At 34.9% G+C, this 23,776-nt stretch overlaps 1 long non-coding RNA gene and 1 pseudogene across 1 annotated transcript in view; one reads left to right on the plus strand and one right to left on the minus strand.

The window, feature by feature from the left end:
* LOC141570618 (uncharacterized) overlaps window positions 1-23,776 on the plus strand; it is a 424,578-nt gene that overhangs the window by 34,662 nt on the left and 366,140 nt on the right. The window lies entirely within an intron of this gene.
* LOC109455344 (large ribosomal subunit protein uL23 pseudogene) lies at window positions 9,414-9,879 on the minus strand (annotated as a pseudogene).

Consider the following 23,776-nt stretch of genomic DNA (forward strand, 5'->3'; position numbering starts at 1 on the left):
CACCATCACTTATCCACTAAGCAAGATGTCAAGGAGAAGTAGTGAGAATTTACTGAGAAATAAAAAGTGACTAGAAATAGTTAGATGTGGAAGTGACTAGTAGAAGTAGTGAAATTTAGAAGTTGTGAGAAGTAGTGAGTATGTCAAGGAGAAGTTTGTGAGAGAAGTAAAGTACAGGTAGATGGTCATTCCATTTAAGTAGAGGTTAGCCATGCACGTTGAGTAAAAACTGGATAGAAGGTTGATGGAACTTAGGAGACAGGGATTGCTTTTTAAATTTTAATTGGGGAAACAGTAGCCATAGAGAAAAAGAAGTAAGAGCAAATGTCAGAGGATAAAGGAGAAAATTATTTTGTTATTGGCATTGTCAACTCTCTCTGAATATGTGCTTAGGAGGTTTTAATTTCAGCAGGAGACATCACATGTATTTATTTAAAAAGGCAGTTAAGTTGATAATGTTATGATTCATTTATGCTTGAAGTTTTTTAGGAAAGACAGTCTCCTGCACACAGTCTATCAACCCCAGTCCAGCCACATAAGAATGGGCCTTGGGCCTGGAATACTTCCCTTAGCAAGAGATAGGGAGCCTACACAGCCTTGCATGGGAATATCTTTCACTGTTTCAGACTCAATGTGTTTTGCTTGAGGGCATGCATCAATGGCCCTCAGAAACACCCCCAGCTTTCTGTATTTCAGCCCCCATGGGGAAGGGGCTGGGGCCCTTATACTGCAGCAAGAAGTGGGGTGCATGCAGACACACTGCCTATGATGGCTACAGAATGGATCTGTTGGCCATGGGGGTCCCATGCATTGCATGGGGCTGGATCTTGTGTACACTCTCTCTCCAATCTTGCTTTAAGTAAACGCTGTACCACTTGAGTCTGGTGTGCATATTATCTGTTCTCAGCAACTGTGAATATTGCACTGGTCTCTGCTGGGTGTCATTTACCTGCTGTTTAAGCTTGACCTCACTTCTGTTATATTGTATTCTGTGGCACAGCCTGACCACCCAGTGGATGGTGAAACAAAGCTTCTCTTTCCCAAGCTTCAGTGAAGATTATGCCATGGTTTGCAGTTGGGAGGAGAATGACAAACCATTAATCATCCATCAATACTGATTATTATTGAGAATTGCTACTTCAGGTCTATCAGCTTCTTGCTGCTTCTGTGTCCTTCATAGGTCACAGGACATTTGTCAACCCAGCAATCAGCTCAGATTGGCTGACTTGTGCCTTTGGTCCAAACTTCTTAGATGGATCACACAGCCGTTTCTCTCTTAGGTCTCATGGTCTTCCTTTCAGGAATTCTTTCAGGGATAAAGGATGAGTTTCCTCACTGCTCTGGATTCCCAGACTTTTCTTCTTTCACATTCAGGGGAATCTCTATTTCACGTCCTGTCTTAAACTGTACTTTCCCTCTTTTTTTTTCACATGTGACATTGATTACCATTAAAACTAGAATCTGAATCATTACCAACAAAGATATTATTTATCTTTCCTTGAACCAGAGGGCATTAATCTTTAAAACATTCCATGAGGGAAGGGATGGTATACCATTTGTCTAGTATGGCAAAGAAAGGGGAGAGAAACAACAGTTAAGTGTCCTTATTAAGATTATTTGAACATTCATATTCTGCCAATTTGTATTTAAATTTGCATATAACTTTCAATAATTAGAGTTATACAAATGATCTTAAGAAATAACAAAAAGCCAATTTTTCAAAATGGAGTCAAGAAGGTATGAAAATTCTTTCCATTTTAAGTGCTCTTTAATTATTGGCCTTTCTGTGGGTGAATTTATATCAACAAAGAAAATTGGAGATTAAGGCAATTAACACAAAATTCAGCTTAAAAATAGCAATGAAAAAATAAGTGAAATTTCTTACAGAATTCTAAGGTTTGGTATTTACACAGATAAGATTCATTAGGTAGATGCTTAACTCTCTTCTGTACTCTTACAAGAAGATTATTCTTTAATTGTCACTGTGTATAAAGTAAAATGAAGATGGATTGTTCAAATATTCTGATTGATTAAAAGATTAAAATTATGCATCTTACAAGAAATATGTCTGGGTCCAAGAATACATTATTGCAGTTTAGTTTATTTTCTACTGTAAATAAAGGATCAACCAACATCTTCTAATAATTCACAACTGCATTTTTGCTTGTTAGAACATGTCATCCAACACTTTTTGATGAGATGTTCTCAAATGATACCTGGGGAAGATTGATCAAAGGAGAGCAATTTCTTTAATTAGGATAACATAATGATTTCATCACAGACTTTAGTTACATAAGGCTATGGATATCACCATTTTTTTTTGTGTGTCTATTAATAGCACCATATCTTTAGTGGAATTTAAAATAGGACCTTTTCTGTAGGTCTCAATACAACTTTATAAAAGGTCATAACAAAGCCTTTAGAATCAAGTTCACTTGCTGTTCTACAGAGAAGCAAGTTTTCTAGTAAATTTGCCATAACTTGAGGACAGGGACCCAGTAAACACTAAGCAGTGGGACGTGGTGAACAGAAATCTGAATTTTCTGCTTGGCTAAAGCCAGTGACTTTGGCTTCTCTCTACTGTTGAGTCATTTTGTGGGCATTGGTTTCTTCACCTATGAAAAGAGGGGGTTGAAAGAAACTTGTTTGAAGAGTGGACCCAAGATGGCAGAGTAGATAAACACTGTGCCTGCCTCATCCTATGAACACATCAAAATTACAACTAAATTATGGAACAGTCAACCTTGAGAACCCTCTGAAGTCTATCTGAACAGAAGTTTTGTAACTAAGGCTATAAAGAAGAAGACATGTCAAGACTGATAGGAAGGGCAGAGGCGTGAAATGGGTTAGCCCCAAACCTCCATGTGGTGATTGAAAACCCGGAGGGATATCTTAGCCACAGAGGTTCCCCACAGAGGAGCGACAGATGCGAAGACCACACCTGGCTGCCCAGCACAGAATACTGGTACTGGGAAGAGGAGCCCCCAGAACATCTGGCTGTGAAAAACAGTGGAGATTCTGACCAGCCATATGGAATGGAAAGCTGTGGGAAACCCAGACATCCTCTTAAAAGGCCTGGGCAGACTCACTCACTTGCAGGCACTCACGCTGGGCTCCAGTGGAGGGACAGTGACTTGGGGGGCATTGGAGCCATACGGGGGAGGGGGCCAATTGAAGTGTGTGGTTCTGGAGTGAGGGCTGGAGGACGTTGCCATTTTCTCTGTGTGGGATCTTCCTCTCATGCAGCCAGCAGGTGGATGCCATCTTTACTGTGTTGAGCCCTTCCCCCACACCCAAGGCCAAATATGAATCTGAATTGGTCTGGTGAGCTTTGCTTGCCCCGCCCTGTGATACTCTGAGACCCCCACCACACACAACGCTGTACTACATGAGGCTTTATCAGTGGCTGAACCTTACGGGAGCCAGCAGCTGGCAGAAGACCTCCGAGTTTCCTGGCTTATTGCAGAGCTACCCCAGACCCAGTACTGGTGGCAGCCATCCTTGGTTCACAGTGTGGCCTCCCCCATGGTCCAGCACAGGCAGCAACCAACCATGGATTGCTTTGTAGCTCCTACCAGATGGCTCCTGGCCAGTCACAAGCAGTGGCTGGCCTGGACCTAAACTTGAGACCCTCCCGAGAGGCCCCAGAACCAACACACTTGGAAGTTGGCTTCAGACCACATCAGAGCACCAACCAATAAGTGCCACAAACGGCACAACAAAAGGGTGATCTCAACAAGTACCAGAACCCACTGGAGTGAATCCTGCTCTATGGTGTAAGCCCCTGCACAACAGCCCATAAATTGTGGACATGGCCCAACCCCATAGCCAGTCAGCTTGAGGGTCAATCACATCCACTGACATGCCAATAGCAATCAAGGCTTAAATATAACAGGAGAGCACACTCCTGGATAACCCAGTGCAAGTAACCAGGGAGACTATGTCACTGGGCCCAACAGAGCACTTAATACATAAGGCTACCCAGCAAGACTGGGAGTCATAGCAGCCCTACCTAATACATAGAAACAAACACAAAGAGGCAGCCAGAATGAGGAAATAAATAACTCCCAAATGAAAGAACAGGATAAAACTCCAGAAAAAGAACTGAATAAAATGGAGGCAAGCAACCCACATAGACAGAGTTCAAAACACTGGTTATAAGAATGCTCAAGGAACTTTGTGAGAACGTCAACAAAGAGATAGCAAACATTAAAAAGGACATAGAAACCATAAAAAAGAACCAGTGAGAAGTGAAGAATACAATAACTGAAGAATGCACTAGAAGGAATCACCAGCAGACTAGATGAAGCAGAGGATTGAATCAGTGATTTAGAGGACAAGGTAGCATACAACACCCAATCAGGACAGCAAAAAGAAAAAAGAATTTAAAAGAAAATAAGGATAGTTTGAGACCTCTGGGACAACATCAAGCATAATAACATTCTCATCACTGGGATACCAGAAGGAGAAGAGAGACAGAAGGGATTGAGGACCTATTTGAAGAAATAATGACTGAAAAATTTCCTAACCTGGTGAAGGAAATACAAGCCCAAGAAGTGCAGAGTCCCAAACAAAATGAACCCAAAGAGGCCCACACCAAGACACATTATAATTAAAATGGCAAAGGTTAGAGACAGAGGATCCCAAAAACAGCAAGAGAAAGGCAACTAGTAACGTATAAGGGAGCTCCCATAAGATTGTGAGCTGATTTCTCAACAGAAACTTTGCAGGCCAGAAGGGATTGGCATGAAATATTTAAAGTGATGAAAAACAAGGACCTACAATGAAGACTACTTGACCCAGCAAGGCTATCATTTAAAATATGAATAATAAAATGGCAATAGCTATATATCTATTAACAGTTACTTTCAATGTAATTAAATGCTCCAATCAGAAGATATAGGAGGGCTGAATGTATAAGAAAACAAAACCCTTATATATGCTGCCTATAAGAGACTAACTTCAGCTTGAGAGACACACCAAGACTGAAAGTAAAGGGATGGAAAAAGTTATTTCATGAAAATGGAAATAAAACAAAACAACAAAGCTAGGGTAGCAATACTTGTACCAGACAAAATAGACCTTAAAACAAAGGCTATTACAAGAGACAAAAAGGACCCAATGATCCTATTTCTGGGTATTTATTTGAAGAAACCCAAAATGCTACTTCAAGGTGACATATGCATTCATATATTCACTGCAGCATTATTTACAATGGCCAAGATGTGGAGGCAGCCTAGGTGTCCATTGATAGATGATGGATAAAGAGGAGGTGGTACATATATACAATGAAATACTGCTCAGCCATGGAAGGGAATGGATTCTTGCTATCTGTGGTGGCATGGATGGACCTGGAGGGCATTGTTCTGAGTGGAATGTCAGACAAAGAAAGACAGATGCAGTGTGATTTCATTCATATGTGGAATCTAAAGAACAAAATAAACAAAACAAAAACAAACTCATAGATACAGAGAACATTTTGATCATTGCCAGATAGGTGGACGGTTGAGGAAGAGGGTGAAAAAGGGGAAGTGATTAAGAAGTACAAATTAGTTGTTACAAAGTAGTCATGGGGATAAAGGGTATAGCATAAGGAATACAGTCAGTATTGTAATAACTATGTGTGGTGTCAGATGGGTACTGGATTTATCAGGGTGATAGATGGGAGGGGAATTGGGGGACAGGGTGAAAAAGGTGAAGGGATTAAGAAGTACAAATTGATAGTTACATAATTGTCATGGGGATGTGAAGTAAAGTGTAGAGAATATAGTCAATTATGTGGCAATAACTATGTATAGTGCCAGGTGGATACTAGACTAGTTAGAAGTGTCACTTAAATTATATAAATGTCTAACCACTATGCTGTACACCTGAAATTAATATAAAATAATGTTGCATGTCAACTGTAATTGAAAAATTAAAAAGGGGGAGAAAAAGGTGAAGGGCAATAAGTGGTCCGAATTTCTAGGTATAAAGCAAATAAGTCATGGGCATGTAACGTACAGCATGGGAATATAGTCCGTAATATTGTGATTGAGTGGTACGGGATGGTTGCTGGACTTATGGTGATCACTTCTTTAGGTATATAAATATTGAACAACTACATGTACACCAGAAATATATATAATGTTGTATGCTAGCTCTATTTTTTAAATAAAAATCTTAAAGAAAAAGAAAAGAGGGGGTTGTACAACACGTTCTGAGGTTCTTCCAGTTCTAAAGTTTTTTGGATAATTTACCTGGAGCCCAAGAGATGCCCTGAATCTGGCTGGTATTTAATAAGTATTTGGTGATTATGAAAAAATGTTTGACTTCCAAATGGAAAGTAGCACATGTTATTTGGATATATTGTGGAATCTCAGCACTTGTGATATTGGGAGCAGCATCAATGTGATTAAATCATGCGAAAGAGTCCTTGTTTACTTAGGTCAAAGAGAACTAGTTGTTTAAAAACAATTTGAGCTAGGTGAAGAAAAATACCCTATCTATTAGTTGAAAATATCTGGTAAATACTATTATTTTTATCTTTGATAAAGTGCCAAATAAGAGGTTTGAATATATTTAGTGTAATGAATGCATTTTGTAAAAAAGGCTTTTTTGCTAGTTGAGCTATTTATATTTTGTGACTGTAACCAGTGTATTTATTATTAAAAAATATATAGCAGGAGAAATCAATATTTAGACAGGCAAGAAAATAAACTGCAGGTTTAAAATGTACTTTTAATAAGTCTGTCTAATAGCATCATATATTATTCTGTATTTGTATGACCATTAAAAGTTGAAAGAGAAAAACAGACAGCGTGCTTTTCATTGATATTGCATACACATGTAGAGTGACTTGACAATTTGGAATCAGTAATAACAGTTTACATTGTTCAGTACATGCACTGTTTTACATACTTACCTATATTTACTCTTGAGTCCTTGTAACAACTCTGACCTATTTACTGTTATTATCATCAACCCCTCTTGCAAGTGAGGATACTGAGGTCCAGAGAAGTTCATTAATTTACCTAAAGGCACACAGTCATTAAGTAGCAGAGCCAAGTTTTAAAACCTAGCCATCTGGTTTTCTGCTCTTAACCAACTGTAATATTGGCATCTTATCATGATGATTTGTGAAAGCACTACTAAGTTATGCAAAATGTATTACTATGTTCTAATTTATTTACAGGTTTACTAAAGAGAGAATTGACTTTTCCTTGTGTTAAAAAAATGCATCATTTTCTCTTTCATTGACATCTGCAATTTCTATTTATTTACCCTTTGTAAAATGGAAAAGCTGTAACATCGAATTTTTCTTTTGTTTTAATCTGAGACTGCAATTCAATTATATGATTTTCTAGCACATGTGCCAGAATATATCAATGCTTTCTATCTTTTGCTTTTAATATATAGGGAATCAATTTCTGATGAATTGTTATGAGCTGAGAAGTACTATGTTCTCTATGAAGATATAAGTAGCCTATATGTGCCTTTTTTTATTTTTTTCAGGAGGCCTTTTTCAGTTCTGGTAGCATTATCTCAGCCCAGAATGTGTTCCATTTAGAAATCATTGGATCATCTGTTTTACTCAAACAGCTGATATTCAATCACGTGTTAATATTACTTTACTTCTTGTTCAGATGTCTCAAACATACATCTCTTTCACTATCTTTCAAAACCTTAAAAAAATGGGACTGGCAATTATAATGATGTGTCTTGTGATACAAAGTGTAATAGACTGTAAATAAGTCATGAATAGTAATAACATAAAAGAAAGAAGGGTAAGGAAAAAAACAGTCAAAAAGTATACAATAGTTTCTTCTTTCAGTCAGGGAAATAAATGCTTGTTTGCAATGGAAGCAAACTATTCTAAGACACTTTAAGACAATTTCCAGTGCAAAGTGAGAATATTGAATTTCCATTGACTAATGCAGCACTCACTTCTGGTCTCTGGAAAGATATAAACTTCCAGGATTCTTCTTGTGGAAAAGATAAGCGTAATAATACAAAACAACAACAACGACCAAAAAGCCTTAAGAAAGTATGTCTGTAGACACATCTTAGCAGGGAAACAGTTTCCTAATGCTGGACAAATAGGCATCTGTCATTTATTTAATGGCTGTATTTCTGTACTCAGTTGAACCTCAGAGGGTCACCTTGATACAATATTAGATGAGAAATTACACAGAGTCCAGTGAATTTTTATTGAAATCAATGCTTTAAAAATTAAAATATTTTGATTTGATCTATCTGATACTTAAGTTGTATCATTTTAGTCCTATCCAAACTCACTCAGGATATATATTAAATTGTTTCATGAAAATTTGATACTTTTGTAAAAATTTTGCTTTGCATAGTTATAAATAGCCTTTCTGAACTCTAAAAATCATATTGCTCAATGTTTTTGTAAGTAGTGTAGAGTGTTATTTAGGAATACATATCAGTTAGGATACTTTGTGAAACAAGCGATTGAAAAATGGACGTAAGCCAGTTTAAAAGTAAGAAAATTTATTACCTTCAAGGGATGGCATCAAGGTGGATTGATTCAGCAGCTCAAACTTGTCATCAAGGATTGAAGTTCTTTCAACTTTTCTCTGCTGCCGATAATATCAGCCTCACACACAGGCTGGTTTCCATTATGATTGTGAGGTGGTTGCTATAAGTTTTTTTGTTTGTGTGTGTGTGTGTGTGTGTGTGTGTGTGTGTGAAAGAGAGAGAGACAGAGAGAGAGAGAGAGAGAGAGAGAGAGAGAGAGAGAATCTCTATATGAATATTTGAATTAAATTGGGATTATTTAGGAAAGAGGAGAGCAGCAGAGAGGAACAGAGGATGTTGAGTGAACATCAGTGCCCAACACCAAGAAGCAATGTAAAAAAATAGATCCATATCACTATATTTTATTAATTTTTGTGCATGGAATGTTCTAGTAAAGTCTTACTCCATTGAACTACTATCGCATTGTACTATATTTAAAGCCATATTGAAAAAATGTCAAATATTCTCTATTACCATTTTCCCCTGAAAATAAGACCTAGCCGGACAATCAGCTCTAATGCGTCTTTTGGAGCAAAAATTAATATAAGACCCAGTCTTATTTTATTATAATATAAGACTGGGTCTTTAATATAATATAATATAATATAATATAATATAATATAATATAATATAATATAATATAATATAATATAATATAATATAATATAATATAATATAATATAATATATAATAAACATAACATAATATAATATTAGGTCTTATATTAATTTTTGCTCCAAAAGGCACATTAGAGCTGATAGTCTGGCTAGGTCTTTTTTTCAGGGAAACAGGGTACTTCCTCTTTGGAATTCAGTTATGATCATTTAGAGGCTCTAAAGTCTTAATTTTTTAAAGTGAAAAAATATGTGTAGAATTAGCCAGCTGGACTCAGTTTAGATGCTCCCAATTTTGTTGTCAACATCTGAAGCGTCATAGTCAGGAGCCAGGGGAACATATGCCTGCTTCTCTCCATCAGGCCTGACCGGGGTGCTGACCTTGTGCCGTCCACGTCATGGAGCTTCTTCACAGCCCGTTTGACCTGGTGCTTGTTGACCTTGACATCCACAGTGAACACAAGTGTGTTGTCTTCCACCTTCTTCATGGCTGACTCAGTCGTCAGGGGGAATTTGATGACGGCGCAGTGGCCAAGCTTGTTTCTCCTGGGGGCGCTCCTCTGTGGATAAGTGGGCTGCCTTTGGAGCCGCACGGTCTTGGGCCTTCAGAAGGTGGGTGACGTGTGAATCTTCTTTTTTGTGTGGCTGTGGACACCTTTCAGCGCTGCTTTCTTTGCCTTCAAAGCCTGTGCTTTGGCTTCGACTTTGGGAGGGGTGGGACTTCCTGCTTCGCTTTAGGCAACATCTTCATGAAAAAAGCAAGGCTGTCAATTCTTAATTATACAGCTGCAAATTGAAAATTTTAAATGGAAAGTAATTTTACAAAATTGTGAGCTCTTATATTATTCACTTCTTAGGGCAGAGATAGCTACTTATCGTCACAAGTTTCAGTTGGGCCACAGTTGCTCAGAATAAAGACTGCTTGGCAGCTCCCTTTCAGCTAGGTTCACAGTAGCTGTATGATCAAGGTCTTCCCCTGACATGTGAGTGGAAGTGATATGTGCAACTTCCAAGTTATGCTTTTAAACTAAAAGTGTGACACTTTTTGGGTGGGAGAAATAACAAGAAAAAGCCCGGACACCTGGTGACTTTAAACAGATGATCTGATGTATCAGCCTAGAAACTTATGTCTATCTTGTATATGCCATTTTTAATTTAGACTGAACTTACATCCTAATACAGCAGATAGCCAATATCAATAAACTACCTAGAAATTAGGTGTGATTCCTTAAGACTAGACACTGGATTACAATCTTTATGGATACAATATAAAGTACATTGCTTGTTTTTGAATATTTTTAGGAAGGAGTAGCATGATACGGAGCTCCCAGTATTTTCACTTTAAAATTGTAGTTTTAAAAATTCACACAGCATTTAACTGTTTTGAATAAATTTACTCATTTTAAGCAATTAGCAACTAATTACTTAAAATAATCAAACCATTGTGTGTGTGTGTGTGTGTGTGTAATATATATTATATATATACCGGGGGTGCCAAAAATATATACATATGACTTGTATTCATCTTTTGCTGTTGGTATGTATCAAGTATTACAATTTTAATAGTTTTTTCCTTTCTTAAAATGTGTATACATTTTTTGGCACCATATATATATATATGGCATACATCTTCACTATTTACTGTCTCAGGGCATTTTTAACAAGCTATTGAGCTTGTAGAATTAATTAGATCTGAAAACTGGTAATTAAAACAATAAAAACTATACAATGCATTAAAACAGAATACAAAAATAATAGAATCTAAGGTTTCTAAAGTTGTATTTGACTAGTCAAACCTTAATATCTGAATGGATTGGAATACATTGTTTGTTATAATATTAAAGGAACGTAATGAAATAAAAATTGAGGCAATAGAGAATTTAGTATGTGCAATTATTTTAAGTTTAAAATCTTCCCCATAATGAACATAGCTAAAAACATAAAGGCAAATGATAGAAAAATTAGAAGCAATTATCAAAGGAATTCTTAGCAGAAATTTCTGGTTTAAATTAAAGGCTGTGATTAAAAATGTCCTGCCTCTTTGTCCTTCTCCACTCTTCCCACAATCCACTATTGCTGCAGCACCTGTAACTTCATTTTTTTTCTCTCAAAGATTGTCATGCCATGTTTGATCCATCACAAGAATCAACATAACTTAAAGCCTTTCTGTTTCCTCTTTCTATATGTGCTAATGCTTACTTTTTAAATTAACCAAATTCAAAAGGCTTTTGAATTGTGGCCATGAGAAGTAAAATTATTTTTCACTTACATGACTCTGTTAATTTTGTAAATGTAAAAAAGGACCTTTTCAATTTTATAAAATTGAGGTTTGAAATATGGCACAATATATTTTGGGGCCTGCGGCTAAATTACAACTATTTAGATGCCCTAAGCATTAAAAAGATTACAGTGCATCATCTCCAGATGTGATTCATTTATTAATTCAATCAAAAACTGTTTTTGAGCATCTGATCAGGTATCGTTCTAGGTTCTGGAGACACAAGAGTAAGCTAAATAGTTCTTATTATGTTCACATTCCGGTGATTAAAATCAATACTACACCATCAAACAAATATGGGGCAATTCAACAAAGTTCTGCTGTTTTATGAAACCTATTTTGCTTCTTTGGGAAATATCAAATTCTTTTAAAAATTGTGTTCTTCTAATACTAAAATGTGTTCTTTTGTGCATGTACTTAAACTTCATATTGGCTGTTACACACTGATAATATTTATTTGCTGAATATATCTTTTGTCGTTTTTCAGAAGTCTTTGGTAATTAGCTTTTTAAAAAATTGTACTTGAAAACCCTTCATCTAATATATTTGTTTTCCCCTTTTGAAGGAATTATAGCTTTATAAGGTCCAAAATAACCAACTCATTAAAAACTAGAGAAACTTGAAGTGGTTTTAAAGTTGAAATCATTAATTGTGTTTTGTTGGAGAATGCTGCTAATTAATTTTGTTTGGGATTCTGCATTCTTATATTTACATAATTCAGTACATACTTTAGGGGTTCATATCTTCAGTAATTTTTCAATAAAACATCTGATACATACAAAATAATCTATGTAATATGTAGTCAGATCATCAATCATAGTAAAAGAAACACCAAGAATGTAACATCCTACTTAAAAATTACACTATTGTAAGTACTATTTTTTTAATGATTTAAAGAAAAAATAATCTTTTCTTTTGAAGATTTTTTTTTAGTTCATGTCCCCCTTATATTTTAACTGCTACCTATAGAATATTATTAATGTTATCTTAAGAAATATTTAGTTTTCTCCTTTTTTAAATGCTAAAGATAACTTTTATTTTGAAATAATTCCAAATGTATGAAAATATGGCAAGATCAGTATAAATAACTTTTTATTTGATCCCTATGAAAGTGAGTTATCACATGATGCCTCATCATCTCCAAATGCTTTAATGTGTAATCTCTACAGTGATGTTGTAAAGATCCCATCTAATCACAGTTGATCAAAATCAGATCAAAATCAGAATATTAACACTGAAACATCACTACTATCTAATTTGTAGTGTCAATTATTTTTTTGCCAATGCCAATACTAAAAAGAGTCAGTCCAAGTTATGTGTTTCATTTAGCTGTCACTTTAAAAAAAATTACAATAGACTTTAGGTTTCAGAGCAGTTTAGATTCACAGCAAAATTGAGCAAAAGAGTTTCATATGCTCTCACACCCATAGCCTCCCCCATTATTAACATCTCACAGCAGAGTAGTACATTTTTATAATTGATAAACCTATAGCAACATATCACTACCACCAGAAGTCCATAGGTTTCCTTAAGTTGAACTCTTGGTCTTGCACATTCTTGCTTCTTGACAAATGTATAATGGCATGTATAGTTTCACTGCCCTAAGAATCCTATGTGCTATGCCTCCTCTCCCTCGAACTTCTGGGAATCTCTGAACCTTTTACTATTTTCATAAACTTGCCTTTTTCAGAATGTCATTTAGTTGGAACCACACAGTACTGTGTTTTCCCAAAAATAAAACCTAACTGGAAAATAAGTCCTAGCATGATTTTTCAGGATGGCATCCCCTGAACATAAGCCTTAATGCATCTTTTGGAGCAAAAATTAATGTAAGACCCGGTCTTATTTTCAGGGAAACACAGTATGTAGCCTTTTCATATAGGCTTCTTTCACTTTGCAGTGTGCTTTCTAAGGTTCCCGCATGTCTTTTCATGGCTTGATAGCTCTTTTTTCTTTTTTTGTACTGAGTAATATTCCATTTTCTGGATGTGCCACAGTTTATTTATCTAGTCACTTACTGAAGGACATGTTGGTTGCTTCCAAGTTTTGGCAAGTATGAATGGAGTGTCTATAAACATCCATATGCAGGTTTTTGTGTGGACAAATACTCCCAAACTCTTTCAATCAGCCTCACTGCTAATCCCAGCCTCTGGTAACTACTGACTAATTTACTGTCCCTATAGTTTTGTCTTTTCCAGAATGTCTTATCAAGGTATGCAGCCTTTTTGACTCTGTCTTCTTTCACTTAGCATACTGCATGTGAGATGTATCCATATTGCTGCAAGTATCACTGATTTGTTCCCTTTTGTTGCTCAGCGGTATGCCATTATGTGGATGTACTGTAGTTTATCTGTTTCCTGTTTGAGAAGCATTTACTTGTTTAGAGGCAATTTTGAATAGAACTGTTATAAACATTCATGTACAGGTTTTATGTGAGGGCTAATTTTCACATCTCTAGGATAGAACATGGGGTTGCTGGATCATATAGCAAGTGTATGTTTAACTTTATAAGACTTTTAACTTTCTAAGACGTTGACAAGCAATCTTTCAGAGTGGCTGTACAATTTTGCATTTTCACCAGCAATGTATGATAATTCCAGTTGTTAGCACTTAGTATTGTTAGTATTTTTTCTTTTTCTCATTCTAATAGGTGTGTAGGTATGGGTTTAATATGCATTTCCCTGATGACTGATATTGAACATTTTTCTTGTGCTTGTTTGCTGTCTGTTTGTTCAAATCTTTTGCTCATTTAAAAAAATATTGATTTGTTCATGATTTGTTACTTGCTTTTGAGAATTCCTTATATATCCAAGATATACAATTTTTTATCAGATAAGGGATTTACAGATATTTTCTCTCATTTAAAGGTTTATCCTTCAAAGAACGAAAGTTCTTAACTTTTCAAAGAACGAAAGTTCTAATTTTGTGTGAGTTAAATGTGTCTTTTTTTGTTTTATAAGGACAGTGCTCTGGGTATCATAGCTAAGAAATATATGCCTAACCCAAGGTCAAAGATTTTATCTTATATTTTCTTATAGATGTTTTAAATTTTACTATTACAACTATGAACCAATAACTTTTGTACATTGTGTGAGGTAGGGATTGAAGTATATTCTTTGTCATATGGCTATCAAGTTTTTCCATATTCTTTGTTGAAAAGATTATCATTTCTTTCTAGGATAGCATTTGTAATTTAGTAAAAAAATCAGTGGGCTATATATGCATGGGTCTGTTTCTGACTCTCTATTCTATTCCACTGATTTAAATGAATATCCTTTCTTCAATACCATCCTGTCTTGATTTTGCAGCTTTATAGTAAGTCTGGAAACTGGGTAGTGTATGTCTTCCAACATTATTTTTGGCCACCTTGCTTTAGATGATTAAATGTTGTTACCTTGCCTCTGCTTTTCCAAAATCCTATATTCTTTTTGACTCTACAGAGCCCAGTTTCATAGCAGACACCCCTATAATTAATACTGGCATACAAGGACAGCTACACCCATGAATTTCTCTTCTCTAGCACATTTCTTATAGTTTTAATGAAAAGTGTCTTTTGGGCTGTTCTGGGAATGTAGTCTGCTGGTGGATTATCTGGTTTTATATATTACATTCACTTCCAAATGTCCACCTCTCTGAGCCTTTTTATCATTCTGCAGTATGTTGCCAAGACAGCTTTAGCATCTAAACTTCATATATCCTTAGTCATTTTCCCCCCCAAGCATCAAGAAGCTATCCCAGCTGTGTATTGGGATCTGCTTCAGCTGTGTTTGCCTGGACATTTATCTGAGTTCACAGGACAGTGCCAACATATTAATAAACCCTGTCTATGTTCTCCCCCTCACTTTTTGCAGGACTCTTCAGATCGATTTCCAGCGATGTTATCTCAGTTTCTGGTAATATTTTTTAGCCATGCCCTTCAGATTTTTGGAAAGAATCCCTTTCTTTCTACAGCAGGGACAGTACTTCATCTTTTGGTCATGCTGAGACATGTCCCTAGTTACTGGCCAGAAGCGAAGTGGGGAAGGTAGGGCATATTTTGAGAGAGGAGAGCATAATCTTTCCAGACATCCTCAGCCAAGGTGAGGCCACTTTCCTCCAGCCAAGAGGAAGAGCCACTTCTTGATTATACAGTCCAAGGCAAGGTGCTCAAGGTTCTCAAGTACATACACCTAACTATTTCCACCTTGGTTCTCAGAGTCTCACTCCTTTTTATTAGCTCTTTCCTCTCTTTCTCTGCCAGGGCCCGGACTTTCGCCTAGGACACTTGCTTTAGCTCTGAATTCTTTGTAACTACAATCAATTCTTAGGTTGGATTTTCAGCACTGTCAGCTTTCTGGCTATAGGAGATAAGGGTCTCTTTAAGTGCTGGCATGAAGGCCGTTAGACTTGCACACTGTGTCCTGAGTTGATGAATAGCTGATCTGAGCTTGTCATTTTCTTCTTTCTGCATTTCCATCACAGTTAATAACAGCCAGTCAATTTCACAATCATTATAAATACCATTGCTCTCATCTTGTATCTCATTCAAATTCAACATAAGTGTAACTTTTAGGAATATTAATTCTATAACTCACCATCAGTCACCACCACCCAGCTTTCTGTTGGCAATGGAATCCTTGTAACCACCTGACGAGTGCAGTGGAATTGGAATTCAATTTCCAGAATTCCATTCACAGGATCCAGCTGTCTGGTATTAAGGGTCTTAGACTGGGTTTTCCCAAAATTAGACAACAAAATAAGAAATAGGAATCTGCATGTAAATAGGTTATTTGGGAATTGATCCCAGGAAGCAGTGATAGCAAAGAGAGGAAATGAGAGAGGGAAGGAGTGGAAACTAATAAAGGGTGTGGCATGAAGCAGGTTACCACTGTGGGCAGCTCAGAATCAATTCTGCTGAGAATTCTGGGAACCGGTACATAATATACCTCAGAGCTACCGCACTAGAGGAGTGTGGAAGCTAGGTTATTTACATTCCAAATGCCATCCATCATTTTCTGAGTTTCAGCAGTATGATTCTCCCGGCCTTTCAGGCTATGTTATAGATGGGCATTTGGAAGTCTCCAGCATGTACTGGAACAGCAAACCTTGATGAAACCTGGGAGGAGCACTAGCAGTGTCTACCATAATTCTATTCTATAAATGGTTGTTTTCAGTGTTTAGAAAATACACTAAAGTTATTTATTTATAGTTTTCTCATAAATGACTACTTTACTTTCCTGCTTGATTCTTTTGGCAGAAACTAAAAAATCCACAAATAATGATTATTGAAACTTTCTCTCCTACATTATAAAAATACTTCTTATTTAAGCTGTTATTTCTACATCAACTAGGTCTTCAAGAAAACTTTGAATAGTATTGATTATGGCCTGCTGATGTTGATTCTTTAGATAGAAACCCTCATGTGTTTTAAGACCAATGCTTATTCTTTACTTTTATATATTTTAAAAATAGTAAGGCAATTTCATTCTACCCCTGATTTGTTAAAGATATTTTAAATATTAATACTACCTGTTAAGTTTGTAAAATGTATTTTCAGCATCTGTGTCCACAACTGTGTAACGTTTCTCCTATAATCTTTTCCCATAATGCATTTCCTTTCCTTGATAAACTCATGCAATTCACCTGTAAAACCACCTATACCTGGTTCACTTTAAGGGGCTGTATATTTTAGAAATTCTTCAATTACACTTATGTAAATTTTTCTCTTTTTTGATATTTTAGTCACTTGAATTTTATCCTTAAAAGCATCTCTTTTCAAATATTGGCATAGAATTTCAGTTAAAATTTATCACATTATCATTACAATTTTAAAAATATCTCCATTTCTGTAGTTGTGTATTTACCTTCTCCCTTATCTTTCTTCATCAGATTTGACAGATGTTTGTGTCTTTTATGGATTTCTGAAAAACATAAGATCCTGATTTTTATTTTCCAGTTTTATTGCTTTATTCCATTCTAATTACTTTAGTATATATTTTAAAATCTCATCAAGTTTTTCCTCTTGGCTTATTTAATTTTTTAAGCCTTTTGTGTTAAATATTAAGTTATTTTGTTTGTACTATTTGTTTTCTTTACACACTTGAAAGCTGTCCTGTCAATTTCACACATATTTACTGCATGGCTCCTATGAACACATTACCATGCTACATTGTTATACAGGGAATAATAATTCTGAGTTTCTGGCATACTTGGGACTGTCAACAATTCTGTATAGAGGAAGGTTACTTTGGAATTCAACTTCGGATTCAGACTTTAGAAGAACCAGCTCACCAAGTGAAAAGCACGACAAGCATTTAAAGAGAAGAAAACCCCACACAATTACCAGAATTACCAAGTTTTATTAGGTTGTTTATGGTGGAATATAAAACAAATTTATCATATGATTATCATTTCTACATAGATAATTATATGTCTTCAGATGCCAGCATTACGAAGTCAGGGATGTGGTTATTCTCATTGGGAGTCAGTTTCTTATAGGCAGTGGTGACAATCCCATTTATTTTGAGGAACTAGTTAGTTTACTTGTTATTTTTGATTTATCTTAAAATGCAAAGTATCTTTTTCCTGTTACTTGTGGGATGCATACTTTTTCATAGAGGCAGCAAGTGTCAGTATTACTGCCACAGAGAACACAGATGATGTTTTAATTACCTCCAAGTGCTTTAAAGTCCTATTGCTTTGTGTATTGCAGTCTCTTTATGACTATCTGTTGTATTTGAGGCATAGTCTGAGAAAAAGTTATAGTGAAACTTTGCCACATTTGAACCTCTATACTTGTGCAAGTCCTACAAATTTCTGATGATAAAGTTTTAAAAACTTAATGAATGTACTTAGGGTATATAAAATATGTTATCGAATATGCATTTACTATAGCTGAAGAAGTATAAAGATGCTTATCTTACTTTCAAGATAATTATGTGAAAAAAGTTGCATTCAAAGGTATAAGAATCTCTTTTCCACATTTGCAGTATATAATTAACAAAGTTCTCCACATTTATTCAGAAAAGAAAGTAATAAACCACTTGTAAATAATGGCAGTCTTGCATTCTGTATGCTGAAATGTCAATAATCTGAACATAATTTTTCTACTGTTCTTAGTTACACAAGTATGCTTTTGAGATAATGCAGAGACAGTTATCATTACCATTGCTGCAGTTCCATTTTCTATAGATGTAAATGTGTTAATGTAAAATATGGAGGATAAATGAAGAGTTCCACTACTATTGAAAACTATAGTGCATGGAAATTAAATCAATATGTGGCTTTCAAAAACACAACATGGTGACAGCAGAGAAGTGAAATCTGACTGCATTCCAGGAAAGAGGCAAAAGTAGTAGGTGTCTATTAAAATAACAATCACAGGTAGAAGAAATAAGAACATATCCTTTCCATGTTTTGATTGCTTGATGTTCTGCCCTTTGATTTCTCAGGATTAATAACTCCTGAGAAAGTAAGGAGGAGGCTTTTGTAAAAATGTATGAATAAGGACAGATTTTAAGAATATATAGAGAATATTTTTTTCTCCATTATTTGAAGTAGAATTGGTTTTACCTTGTAAATTTCTGAGCAATTGGAGTAATATGTTCATATGGCACCCAGGTTAATTTAGTGCTCAATAACTAATGCCAATAACAACTTCCTTTTGAGGACAATTCAGGTATTTAATGATGCCACAGACAAACCATGAAACAAAACACATATCCAGGCATTAAATAGGAAGAAGTACACTCAGCCCTCAGGTGTTATCAGTAATTATCTTAGCAACAAATCCCAACAATCAATTCATGGGCTGTGGTAGAAGATGAAAGAGTGAGAAATAAATGTCAGAGAATAATATTACTACTGGTAAAAGGCAAAGGATAATAGTAAAAACTAATAGCAAAGTATAATTCATCTAAATATAGTTTTCAACAGAACTGTATTCTTAGCAGTACTGATTTAAGGTGTGTGTCAATATAAAGGGAGATCTATAGGATCCTTCTAATAAAAAAATTTGGTCACATGTTATACACGATTAATATTAATATAAGTATATTAATACAGTTAATATACTAGTATATGGAGTAAGTTTATATGCATGTTTTATGCACACTAAGGTATAAGTTAGTTCCCAAATTACATTTGGTAATATTCTGAAAATCTGATGTTAAATGGGTTGTTTGAAACTTACAATATACTTTTTTTCAAATAAACAGTGTTATAATTGAGATACTGTCTTTCAGCTCAATTCAGAAAATAATTTAGTCCATAATGTAGCTTAAATCTGGTCAAATAGAAAATAGGTGAAAATAATTCAGTTGCAGAAGTATACATTAAAACTGAAAACTAAGCTCTAATAAGGAATCATTTCTTATTTACTTTACATTTAAATTAAGTGGAGAAATCTATATAGCTTCTGAAAGGAATTTCTGGGATTTTTATAGACTTTATGTACTGAAGACAGTTATGGTTTCTTTACGAATATTGTTAAAGAGAAAAACCCCAAGCCCAAAATGGCCCATGATACCAAACCTAGATTTAATACCTGACCTATTTCTCTTTCAACCACTTCCAGAAATATAATCATAATCAGCTAGTCTGGAATTTTCTGGTCAACACCAATTAAGTAATCTGTCAAGTGGGCCCTCTCAGTCTCCCCCTCCTCCCAGAGAGAAGAAGCAATCAATCTGCATGATAAAACCTTTGCCATTCTCTTCCACAGCAAAAAAAGATGACCTGGTCTAAAAATAATCCTTCCTTCTCCTTTGTTAATAGCCCTTGTCCCACTCTTCTTCGTATAACAACCTTCCATTTTGTGCAACTCCTTGGAGAGCCCTTCCAGGTGCTAGATGGAATGCTATCTGAGTCTTGAATTACTTAATAAAGCCAATTAAATCTTCAAATTTACTCAGTTGAAGTATTTTTAACAGCATATTATGTCATTTCCTAACTTATAATTGTCATATTCCTTAAAACATGTGGATTGCTAGAACTCTTCTGTCCTATACTATGTAATATGCTAGGGCTACCATAACAAAATATTATAGGTTGAGTGGCTTATACAACAGAAATTAATTTTCTCACAGTTCTAGAGCCACACAATCCAAGATCAAGGCTTGATTTCTTCTGAGACCTTTCTTTTTGGCTTTTAGATTGATGCCTTCTCACTGTGTCCTAACACAGCCTTTGCCCTGCACATGGAAATCCCTGTTGTCTCTCCATGTGCTCAGATACCCTCTTTTATAAAGACAGATAAATTTTGGGGGCAGGGAATATAAAATTCAGCCCATTATATAGCCCTAATAGAATTTTGGTTAATTTGGATTGCTAAAATTCTTTTAGCCTGAATTGAATTGTTTGGAGAAGAAACAGTTGAGAAAAAAATGGAGGTGGGAGGAACCTAGAGAAGGAAGCTATTTTTAGGTTAATTGACTGAGAACGGAAAAATATTGAGAAATAAAGAGTGTACATGCGTGGAATTATTATTTATTTTCTTAATTTTTTTTAAAATTGAGGTATAATTGACATACAGCATTATATTAGTTGTGTTATGTGTAACATAATGATTTGATATTTGTATATATTGAAAAATAATCACTGCAATAGTCCAATTAAATTAGTCACCATACAGTTATAAAAATTTTTCTTCTTTTGTACAGAACTTTTAAGATCCACTCTCCTAGCTACTTTTAAATGTTCAATAGAGTATTACTAACTCTAGTCACTATTATGTACATTATATCCCCATGACTTATTTATTTTATAACTGGAAAATTATACCTTTTGACTCCCTTCACCCATTTCACTCACTCACTACCCCATTACCTCAGGCAACCACCAATCTGTTCTCTGTATCCATGAGCTCAGTTTTCTGTTTGCTTTCTGGTTTTATTTATTTATTTATTTATTTATTTATTTATTTATTTATTTATTTTTTATTTATTTTAGAGTCCATATATATTTGAAATCAGACAGTATTAATCTTTTTCTGGCTGACTTAGTATAATCTAGGATGATCTCCTCTGAAGATCTTCAACTTAATTACTTCTGCAAAATGCTTTTTCCAAATAAGGTCACTTTCACAGGTTTCAGTTCGACTTATCTTTTGGGAGGCTACCACTTAACCTAGTACAATAGAGAAATAATATAATTTAATGAAAATTTGAGGATAATTTAGCTAATACTATATATTTAATGTATATTTTAGAAATAATTTTCTTAGCTCATTTAAGATTTGATATTTAAAATAAAGCTTAAAATAAAATCAATAAAGGTAAATTTTTGTTTTTTCAAACATGAATAAGTTAGGGGAATTAGATATTAATTTAGATAAGAATTATAATATGTGGAATCCCACTACCAATGGGAGAAAGAATTGGGATAATAACTAGTGATAATTAATGATGCTACTATTTATGAGGTGTGATCAGAAACTATGGTGAAAGTTTAAATAAAAAAAATTATTATAGTAGAAGACACGTTGCCATTAATCCCCCTTAAAATACTCTCCCTTGCTTCGGACACACTTATCCCATTGTTCTTGCCACTTTCTGAAGCAGTTTTGGAAGTCCTCTTTTGTGAGTGTCTTTATTGCATCCTCCATCCAGGCAGCCATGACAGCTCAACTAAAGACACTCATGACAGAGAACTTCAAGAACTGCCTCAGAAAGTGGCAAGAATGATTGGATAAGTGTGTTCAAAGCAAGGCGAGGAGGATTAATGGCAATGTGTCTTTTATGTAATAATTTTTTTTTTAAATTAAACATTCACTGTATGTTTTGATCACACCTCATAGTGTTTACTACAAACTTAATGAACATTTCTTAAAATGTACTTCTATTTCATGGAATCCTCATAAAAGCGACAGGGTTCATAATAGTGAGCCCAAAATAGCTACACAAGGCTTCCATATTTGGAAAGTGGTAATGATGTTGGCAAGTTGACCAAATTTGGGATAAGTCATACATATCTTAAATTGAAATTTTGTTGAATAGGTAACAAAGGCTTAATTAAGACTTGTTTATAACTATGGTAGGCCAACTGAGTTTTAATCACTGGGAGAAAATAACAAGGTGGTTTTGTTTTGAAGGAAGTTTGGGTTGGACCTAGTTGCTTAAACATAAAGGCAATAAATTAGGATGAAAGCATGCTCCTTCATTATTTAATAAGAGCACTCTTGGAAAACATGGGATTTCTTCTGGGTGTTGGTGTTGAGAAAAGCTGAGCACTTGACAAAATAGTGGCACATGCATTGTTCCTTGTTCAGTACCTCATGAATGTGATGAAACTATTATCTGAGGGAAATATACTCTGAAAGGATAATGCTATTATTTTTAGTGCCAAATAAAATGGCTGTAATATATTTTAACGTATTGAAAGCCCTATTCTCCTTAAGAAGAAATGTCTTCTCTTTGGGAGATGGGAGAAATTATGGTCCTGTGATAAACACTCAGTCTTAGAAGTGATGGTAGTGGTGGGGCTTGGCATAATTAAAGCCTGTAGAGGTGGTAGGAGTTGGTGATTGGTAGCACAGTGCTAATTAATAGCAGCAATATTGAGAGCCAAACTGGGGAATGATGTTAATTAGACAAATTGTGATTTTGTACTGCCCTCTTTATATATGGAGAAAATTGTCACTTGCAGATTGTAGAACTGATCTTGGCAGAAAACTATGTGTCTATTGGAGCCAAAAATCTTTTGATGTTATAAACTTTTGAAAAAGGACCAGTAGAAATAAAGGCTTTAGGAGGATTATTTTTTTCATTCAAAATACGCTTTTTTCACGAAGACTTGAAATTGGAATTCCTAAAATATTCATGACATCGTATTATTAAAATAAGTTAAAAATCGTCATGTGGAATGGTCAAAATTGGTAGAAAACATGATCTTTGTCATTTGATTTGTCTTACAACTTATTTGCAAATTTACAGAGTATTACTTTCATCATAACATAAAACCTGTTAGTAAATGAAGATATACTTCATTGGGATTATGTCCCAATGAAGTCTTTGGGATATAATCTCTCTTTTTCCTCTTATCCAAAATATATTAAATTTTTAAATTAGAAAAAAAAATCATTATGATTCTATTTGGAAAATTTGGATCCGAATCAAAAATGGAAGGTAACAGAAATAGCACAACAAATATCCATTTGGAAATTTAAAAGAAAGCTTTACTTGTTCTTACACATTTATTGCATTATAAAACAATTTGTCATTAAGATTTATAACAGGGAACTGTTGTAAAGGATAATTGTTGACTAGCTATTTCAGGATAGAATAAATGATTGCTGACCCTAACATGAATTTGTTTTTAATTTCAGTGTTTAAGTGCTCTGTAGGAAATATTAAAATACCTACAAATCCTTTTGTAGTTTGCTAGGAAA

The sequence above is a fragment of the Rhinolophus sinicus genome, chromosome 3 (genome assembly GCF_057876585.1).
Source record: "Rhinolophus sinicus isolate RSI-liver-muscle chromosome 3, RSI-T2T, whole genome shotgun sequence".
Classification (NCBI taxonomy): Eukaryota; Metazoa; Chordata; class Mammalia; order Chiroptera; family Rhinolophidae; genus Rhinolophus; species Rhinolophus sinicus.